We start from the raw sequence: 10,311 nt of genomic DNA on the forward strand, positions 1-10,311 counted from the left end.
TCATTTTCCCATTTCACTGTCCATAGGAGCCAGGGGAAGATGCAGCTTTCCAGTTCTTCCCTTTTATGTCAGTTAAAATAATAGCAAAATTGATTCCCCCCACTGAATATAATGGAGATCTAGATGATTCTAAAGACACTGAACATTTTGTACAGAGTTAAATCAGTTTCTTGTTCTGTACTCCCACCAAATGAAAGTCTTTGTGATATTGTTACTTTCACGAAAAAAATTCAGAAGACTGCCAAGTACAAGTGTGCTCTCCTTTCCCAGTACTCCTCTGTCAGTTTATCCATTTACTGCAGTGTTACCATGACATTTTGCTTTATCACACATTGTTCAAGGGCACAGAGACAAAAAGAAAACAATAATAACAAAAAAAACATACATGCTTTTTTTTCACACACTGATGGTTATCATATGTGCTCTAAAGGCAGAGCAAAGTCAAGTCCTTCAAAGTCTAAGAAAAATTGTATCTCTAACAGACTAACTTTTACCATTCCAGGCTTTTTTGTTGTTGTTCTTTTGCACATTTTGCTTATTCTTGCTGAAAAAATGATATGCCTCCTTTTACCATGTGCTTAAAATGCTTAAAGGACTTCTGAAATTGATATTTTAATTAAAATGCATTTCATATTGTAGGAGTAAATCATGGGAGAGAGTCTTTGCCTGACTTGTTTAAGGGGGATGTTTGATCCCAAGACAAGAAAAATTGAGGAAGATTGTTGAACAAAAAATCTTTCATCAAATCTTTCAATTTTTCAATATTTAAATTTTACATTAATATAAAAGTTATAGTTTTCTTGACCTTTTGAAAGTAAATTTCCTGGGACTTACAAAACTGACTGGGTGTCATTGAAGAGTCTGGAATAACAGAAAATCAGAGGGTTACAAACAAGTTGAAATTGAAAACATAGTAAGCATTTATAAATTATGTTCAGCATTTAAAGAGAGTCCATAATTACCACTTAAAAATAGTAATTTATTCAGAAAACAAAGCTCCCCAGAAAATATTCTCCACAGAAAGACTTTAACCCGACTCTATTATGTTGGGAGGAGATGAATATACTGTGACATCAGAGGTATGAGCATAGGTTAGTCCCACTGGGAGTATGTCTGGGTTTTTCACAGTCATAGATGTCAGTAACTCAAGTTAAATATCTGAAGTTTAAAAGAATGGGTACATTCTCAATGTTTTTGATAAAAAAGCATCCAGTGACAATAAGATTACATTAATTTGTATCAATTTTTCATAAATTCCTAAATGCGAAAGCAGAGAAATTAGCAAGCCATTTTTAGGAAGATACACAATGTCTTCTCTGCCAGGTTTTTAAAGGTATATAATTCATGCCATTTTTATTTGTGTTATGATTCTAGAACCATGAAAAATATGGTTTTATTTAGTTTTAGTTTCATTTTTTTAACTTAGGTTCACATTTATGTGTGGTTTTGTTTGGGGGGATAGTTTGATACTAGGAATTGAGATAGGTCCTTATGAATTTCAAGTTTCCTACACTGTCCCACTTGCAATATGTTTTATACCATTCTTTACAGTAAGTCTTTTAACCTGTACTGTAGACAACTTATAAAAAATAATTGAAGTATTTAGATATTTGTTAAGTTTTACTGATTTGAAATGTAGCTCACTCACTTATCCATTGAATTCACTTCTAAAATTTATGGCTTTAATTAAATGAGAAATGTTATGTTTTTCAAGCTATTTTCCAAAATTTTGTATCAAGGATTCTTCCCACAGTACATCAGTCTCAGTGAGGTCATAATTCTATTAACCTACCTGCATTTTAATACATAAATTATCTTACAGAGAAAGCATTTTTCTTATAAAATGAACAAAAAGAAACATAGTTGTTACTAATTTTTCACTTCCTAAATTTAATATTCCACTTCAATTGTTTTCCAGGTTTGTATTTCACAAGTGCCATTAGAATATGTTTGTAGGGAAATAGTTTATTTTATTAAACATATGTAGGAAACATTAACAAGTTTCTAAAAAATAAGGGAAAGTATGCAGCAAGTAAAATAGATAATTTATGAAAAACTGTGCTTGTCAGGGCTGGGGAAGTGAATTGTTTAAATGATAACTTAAACTTTCAGATTTTAAAAATAAAGATTTTTATGATCTTTTCTTATATTTTCAAAATACAGACACCATTCATTTTTCAATGGGGACCTGCCTTGATAAACCTATTGTGAATATATTGGATAAGTAAAATACTTGTTAAAAAGCTAAGTATGTTTATTTCATTCAATCTTATTTTTCTAAGTATATTACCTAAGATGGTATGAAGACCACATTAGCTTGGAAGTGAACAAACTTGTGTATGACAAAATCATTTTCTGGGGAATTGATGACTCTCATGAATTTGGTGATACACAGCACAGTGTAACAAACCACCATAGTAGCTCATTTTCCTCATGGAATCTGGAGTTATCATTTGATGCCTCATCCCTGCACCATGATGTTGTAGCAGATTTCACTAACATGGAAAAATCATGTATTAAAGCCAGTATCCATGGTTGCATTCACCTGTAATCTTTCACTATAGGAGGCTGAACTGTATAGATACTTGAATTCTTCATAACATATCAATATATTTATTGAAGCCTAGTTTCCACCAAATGCTTACACATCCTTCATCTTTATAAAGTTTAAATATGATAAGTTGAATGTGAAAAATAGTGGTTCCAAGATATTTTTTTCTTGTTACAGCAGAAAGCAATATGTTACTATAAAATTGAGCACATGACTTTCAGTCTTAGTGTATATATTAATCATCGACTGATTCTGTAATTATAATGGGCTCATTTGTTTTATCCTAAGCTATAATTACTGATACCAAAAATAAAATGTTTTCAGAGCTTTGCACAAGTCATTATTTTAAGTCTTTGAAAGTATCATTGCATGAATCAATGTTGTTTCACTTTTTTTTCTGTTAATGGAATATATTTCACTGTTTTCTTTTCATTTCAAAAAAGTCTCTGACATGCAAAAATAATAAAAAGAATTCTCTAATCTTTACACACTGTCCCCAAATGTTGAACATTACGTAACCAAAATAAAACAATTTGAGAAATGGGAAAAGCAACAGTCCACTACCCTACAGGCTGCAACTGAATCTTGTCAGCTCTCTCACTGTGGCATTTTGTTTGCTCAACAGCATGCTACCCAGAGCCACACAGTACATTTGCTGCCTTGTCTCTGTGGGCTTCCTCATCTGTGACAGCTTTTTAATAGATCGTTGTCTTTCATAATCCAATGCATTGGCACAGTATATGCCAGTGATTCTGTAGAAAGGCCATCATTTGGTTTTTTTGCCTGTTTTTTCCCTATTATTAAAACCGTGGAGGTGGGTGTCAGGATGCAGGTAGGAAGGTCTTGAAGGAGAAGAACAGATGATCTTACTCCACCCTCACTCATCTGCCATTGGTGAGGGAAAGAAAGATGCCTTCCTGCCTCTCTCCCTTGATACCTGCAGAAGGTAAGAGAGCTGGTCCCTGGGTTCTGAGATAAAAAAAAAAAAAAAAAAAAAAAAAAAAAAAAAACTAGCCCTGCCCCTCACCAGCTGTAGCACACAGAAGGGCTCATGCTGCACCCTTCCTGGGCAGCATTCTAGAGTTGATCCTATTGTCTGGGGTACAGGTGAGCCATCCCAGAGGGCAGGAGAGGGGACTCCTCTCCATACCCAGGTGGCACCCTGTGTGTTTGAGGGTACTGAACATCTATCAGGCAAAAGAGTAGAATTGGCCATGGTGGTATGTGGGTGAGCCTGAGAGTAGAACTGGCCCTGCACCTTGCTGCCAACTGCATTGGGTGACCTATCCAAGCCAGTTCTGGAGAGCTCACCAGTGTAGTGATGATAACTGAAACCTGGTGGACTGACTACATTTCGCAAAATCCTCCTCGACTCCTAGTCCCACTTATCTTGCTTCCCTACTGGCCAACAGTATTTATTCATTAATCAATAAGACAAACATATACACAGAAAGACCTCCCCCATCACCTCCTTTTAATGTTTAAATAAAAAGAAGGGTTTAACATTAACATAGTAAAATATGTAACAAAATAGTTATCGAGTAATAATTATAGTTACAATATTTAGTCCATTACTATTTAGCAAGATTTAAAGAAAATATTCTATCATCTGTCTTTTCTTTGTGAATCTAAGGTCTAATATGTAACCTATCTTTTATAATAACTAAAGAAAACTATAACCATAACTATTTTAATTCCATCAAAGAAGACAGAAGGATAATATATAAACTCTAGTTCTGATGAGACATCTCGCTGCCTGGACAATCACCTGAAGCTCCTCTTTTCTGTCTAAAAGAAGGATAACTTATCTTTTATAATAACTAAATAAAACTATAACCATAAATATCTATCTTCAACTCCATCAAAGACCACAGAAGGATAATATATAAACTCTAGAGTTGACAGAGACACCTCGCTACCTGGACAGTCACCCAAAGTTCCTCTGTAATGTTGGGGCATCCATCCATCTTCAGCCTGTAGGCCACAATGTGTCTGACAGACTTCTCCATGAAGCAGGAATCCTTCAGGACTGTCTTGTTTTGCAAGTTGAGCAGTCACTTTCCTGTGGCTCCTGCATGTCCAGCTTATCAAACAGTGCAGGCAAGAGCAGTTTCTGGCCCAAATGGATAATCTTGCCATGTTGAAGGCAAACTCCATAATGAATTTCTTCCATGCCCATCTCCTTTCTGACATAATTGGTGTGCCAGGAGCAGTTGTGTCTCACTGCCATGAAAAATCCTAAACCATTTAAATGCTATATATTCTGAACGTCATTGAAAGGTTTGAAGAATATCTATCCATCTCAAATACATCTCTGTATATCTAGAAAAACTTACCAACCTAATTATAAGTTCTGATGTACACCGTCTTTTGATGTCATATGTACCCATTTAATTTAATTTTAAATTAAATTAATTTAAATGAATTTAATATAATTAAGATTTGCTTTGATATTTTCTTACAAAATAAACATTTTAATTTTTTGAAAAATTTTATTTTTTGCTTTGTATAAATTTCCATTTTATTGGTGAATAATATGATAGGGGATCTCTTTCTGTATGCTCTGAATATGTTTCTCTTATTGGTTGATGAATAAAGCTGTTTTGGCCAATGGGCAGACAAGATGTAGCCAGGCAGGAAGTGAGGCTACCAGACTAGGGGAATTGTGGAAAGAGATGCAGAGAATGAGTCACCAGTGAGGCATCATGGAGCTACTGGGAAGATAGGATGCCTGGACACACTCTGGTAAGTCAAAATCCTGTGACAAGACATAGATTAAAAGAAATAGTTTAATAATTAAGAGAGAGCTAGCCATAAGAAGCTTGAGCAATTGGCCAAACAGTTTATAATTAAGTTAAGACTCTGTGTGTATATTTGGGACTAAACTGCTTCAGGACCAGGAAGGACAGAAACCTCCTTTAGCAATACTGCAATTTTAAAATTTAAAAATTTGGGGACCACAAAGATGGTTCTGCAAGGAAAGGTGCTTCCTATATAATTTTGTTAAACTGAATTCTATCATCAAAATCAACACAAAGGTGGATGATTAGGTGCTACTCCAGAAAGTTGTCCTTTGACCTACATGCACAAGCACACACACACACACACACACACACACACACACACACACACACACACACACACATCTCTTCTTTTCTCCAACCTACTTTCACTGTCCAACACATATGATAATAATAATAATAATGTAGCAATAATATTAAATTGTTTTAAAAGTTAAAATTGTAAATCAGAAGAACATATATATATATATATATATATATATATATAATATATTATCAAAAATAAGATTGACTTATTCCAAAAATTTAATTACTTACAAAGTTGTGCACTGAGTCAGAATGTGGCTAAGGTTTTCTTACAACCTGAAACTACTCTATGATATTGTAAAGTAGGTTTGTAATAATAAGGTAAACTTTTTTATGTAGCACACATTTGTGTACTATAATTTAAATATTATACTAACAATGAATAAATTATATTTCAGGAAATATTTAAAATATCATTTTAAGTCTCCAAAATCCTTACTTTCATGCATCTTCATAAACACAAATTCATAAACCCTGTAGTAAAGTAGAAAGTTATAAATATTCATAAGCATATTAGCTAAAATTCTTTAAAAACTTTATAATCTAACAATGTGCTCTATCCATGCAGAAAATCTATCTTGTTTTTAATGAATGTGCTGTAGAATACAAATTAACGTTTATTGTTTGTCTTTGGATTTGTAATATTTTAAAAACTAAAGTCATGTTTTATATAGTTTTATTTTCCTATAGAATTTTCATTCATTGGTTCTTAGAATGCTTGTATATGATCCAATTTTCATATGATTATTTTTAACTGATAGTAAAAGGTAGTTGTCTCTACTTATTGGAAATAATGCATTTACATCTATCTCAGTGAAAAATACTATTTTTCTTAAACTAGTTCCAATCTTAAACAGGAAAATTATAAGTAGCTCTTAATTATACATTTATGTATGGTTATTGGTATTTCAAATGTTTGGTACTTTTTCTAAATTTATGCTTAAATACTCAATGAAATTTCACACTAAGTGTTGTATTCACTTTACAACGAATCTAAAAATGTTTGAAAATATTCCCAATTTTCATGTTGTGAATGTCCCTTTAAATTGTACAAAGATTACTTAAGCAAGGTATGTGGAACCAATGTTGTAAAACAGAAAATAAATTCAAACCCCCCCTTACTACAAATTTATAATTGAATATTGTAAATAATCTATATTTCAAGTAGTTCTTAAATTACGTAACTTTTCTCTCTTCCCTACCTCCACTCCCCCCCCCACACACACACCATTTATTTATTTTAGAGCTCTCAGCAATCCTTAATTTCCTGTAGCACTTGGGTCCCCAAGCACTTTCTACCATCCATGTTGGCATGTCAACTAGTGTTGTCTTTCATTGTTCATGTTTTGTTTAGGTTGCCATATTTATCTTCTTTTTAAATAATTTTTTTATTCATTTTATATACAAACTACATTTCTTTCTCCCTCCCTTCCTCTCGTTTATCCTCACCTCCCCACCCCATTCACTCCTCAGAAAGGGTAAGGCTTCCTAGAGGGAGTCAACAAACCTTGGCAGGACCCTGTAGGCAGCCATAATCATGAGGATTCATAGCTGTAGCTTCTCTCATATATAGAAGACACAATCTTAGAGCATGCTTCCTGGTCCTCTGGATAATAAAATCTTCCTATCACCTCTCCTATGACATTCACTAAGCCTTAACTTTAGGTGTTATGTTGTAGATGTGTCAGTCAGTGCTACACATCCAAAAATACAATATCTAGGAAATTGAATCAACCAAAATTTGCTTCAACCGATGGATAATAAAATTTTGGTATGTTTTCAAAAATAGATAATATTTAGCTGCACAAAAATATAAAATGAAATTTTCAGGTAAATGGATAGCACGGCGAAAGACTATATTTAATATCCCAGACCTACAAAGATAGGTCCTAAATATCCTCTCTCATTTGAAGATCTTAGTTCCAAATTTGCAAATGTGGAAAGAATATATAGCATGGATTAACTTCAAAATCCAGGAAAGCAAAGAGGAACAGGGAGAAGTCAGTAGAGCTCTAGAGAGGGCAATATCAAATCATAGAAGATATGAAGAATATAATGGGAAGAATAGGAAAGCTTTATGGGGTGTACAAAAGATGGACAAAAGGAGGAATTAATGGAAAATAACAGTACAAATGTGTGAAAAAGATGTAAATACTAAAGTAAATACTGTGTGTGTATGTGTGTTTGTGTGTGTGTGTGTGTGTGTGTGTGTGTGTGTGTGTGTGTGATATAAATGAATTTATACCACTTGGAATGATAACACACTTACAACAGCAATAAACTACTTTTGAATTTCTGTTCAAGGAAATCACAAAACAACTCTAGATTATACTGTTGCCTTTGAATGAAGCCCAGATATTGAAAGTAAAGTACCCATTGCAGAAGACACCATATAGCTTACAAATAGGATTTAGAGGCTTCCAGCATAATCTGCCATGAAATCTCCTTCCTGAGGACTGGCTTTCATAAGACTGGAAGTTGATATGAAATCTTCCAAGACTGGAAAGCCATCAATAGCCTTCATAGTTGTGATGCCTTTGAACCACAGTGGTATCTCATATTTCAGTATATCCATAAAGGTAATATAGTTCCACTATTACAATGGAAGAAGCCAACAACTCTCTAATTGGACTTAAGACTGGCTTAATATTAGGGAAATAATTCCCGGTACTGTAAACCTGGCCAATTACTGCTAGAAAGTCATGGATCATAGAGAAGGTATTTCTGCCTCTTGCTAAACCAGTATCATTTCTAACTGTTTTATAAATACTTGGTGTTGTAGCCATGAACAAATGTAGCTCTCACCCTTTATCACAGAAACTTTTTGTGATTTCACAAAAATCCACAATTGTCTTAAATGTAGAGAATAATAGGAAGTATACTATTTTTATGTTTCATGTAAGTCATGATTACAGATTTCATCAAGTAACAAGACAGGAAGTGGAAAAATATAAATTAATTTATCTTTAATTGGGAACAGAATGAACATATTTTCATCTGCTCACTATTGATAGAAAAGGCAGTTACTTTCTTTGTTTTCATCTGTAATGCAGCAATTATTTAAAAGAACAAGATCCAAGTACAATGCTTAATATTACTCTATAATATTTTTCAGTTACCTTTTTAAACATGGAAAAAAATTTACTTTATATTTATTTTTATTTTATGCTTATAATTGTCGTTAGACCACTTTTAAATTAGAAACATTTTTTTTTTACATGTCAATCCCAGTTCCCTATCTCTCCCCTACCCCCCTTCCTATCACAACCCATTTCTGCTCCCTAGGGAAGGTTAGGCCTTCCATGGGGATCTTCAAAATATTTTATGTTTTTAATCTCAATGTTCTAAAATATAGTTGTCTTGCATTCTGCAATTTGCAAGCAGTAGTTGTGTAAGATCCCTGTAAATTTAATCAATCTGTACATCAGTATTTCCCAAATGAAAGTTCTGTTTTAAGAACTTGTAGAACTCAGTTAAATGTATAACTAAACAAAGAACATACAATAATAATTGCAAATAATTTTATAGGAATAAGCATGCACTCACTAAAATATCAAAAATATTTTACAGAAAGCCGGGCGTTGGTGGTGAACGCCTTTAATACCAACACTCGGGAGGCAGAGGCAGGGAGATATCTGTGAGTTCGGGGTCAGCCTAGTCTCCAGAGTGAGTTCCAGGACAGGTCCCAAAACTACACAGAGAAACCCTGTCTCGAAACAACAACAACAATAACAAAATATCGCGCAAAGATAAATTTCTCTCTGTGTGTCTCTCTAGTATATTAATTTGTCTGTGAATCACCTAATATTTTTCATGTAATAGGAATAAATTGATAGCTTTTTTTGTCTGATGTCTTAAAGAGGCTGAAGACTTCTACACTTCAGTCTGAGATTCTCCTTGTCATCCAAGAGCAACAATAATAAGAAAAATGCCAGAAAGTTGTCCAAGAAAGACAAATTAACCAAGTATGGGAGCAAAGCCAAAAAGAAGTGTTACAAATGTCAATTTAGGCATAACTTCAATGGCATAGTCCTGCTTGACAAAGTTAAATATGACAAACGAAATAATGAAGTTCCCATGTATAAGCTGTGCACTTTGAGTAACTCATGGTTCATTTGTCAGGACAGCCCTTCAGGAACTCATTAATAAAGGAGTATCAAGCTGTTTAAAAAGTGGAGAGCCAAAGTAGTTGTCACCAGAAATACAAGGAGTGTAAACGTTCCTCTGGCTGGTGAAGATGCATGAACTGGTTCAACCAAATGTACATTTAAAAAAATAGAATTTTATTAAATGAAAGAAAGATGAAATGAATAGTTATAAGAAGATAGAAATTAACTCTTTAAATTTTTAATTTAACAAAATGAAATTGAGATATGAGTTTTAAGATAAGTATTATTTTGCACATTGTTAATGATTGAGCATAAGAAAAGGTAATTTATGTTTATATTGTGTTTATCTCCTGCAGTAAAACAAATGAACTGATTATTATCCTACAGAATATAAATTGTGCTCAAAAATCTCTAATTTGCATTACTTTGAAATGGGTGCCTCCATATATTCCCATCCATTGATAAATGGAGATGTTCCACATAGGTAGAAATCCTATTTATGGTTGACTCACTTACATAGAGTTCAAGCTATTGTTGGTTGGCT

This window comes from Cricetulus griseus (assembly GCF_003668045.3).
Source record: "Cricetulus griseus strain 17A/GY chromosome 1 unlocalized genomic scaffold, alternate assembly CriGri-PICRH-1.0 chr1_1, whole genome shotgun sequence".
Taxonomy (NCBI): Eukaryota; Metazoa; Chordata; class Mammalia; order Rodentia; family Cricetidae; genus Cricetulus; species Cricetulus griseus.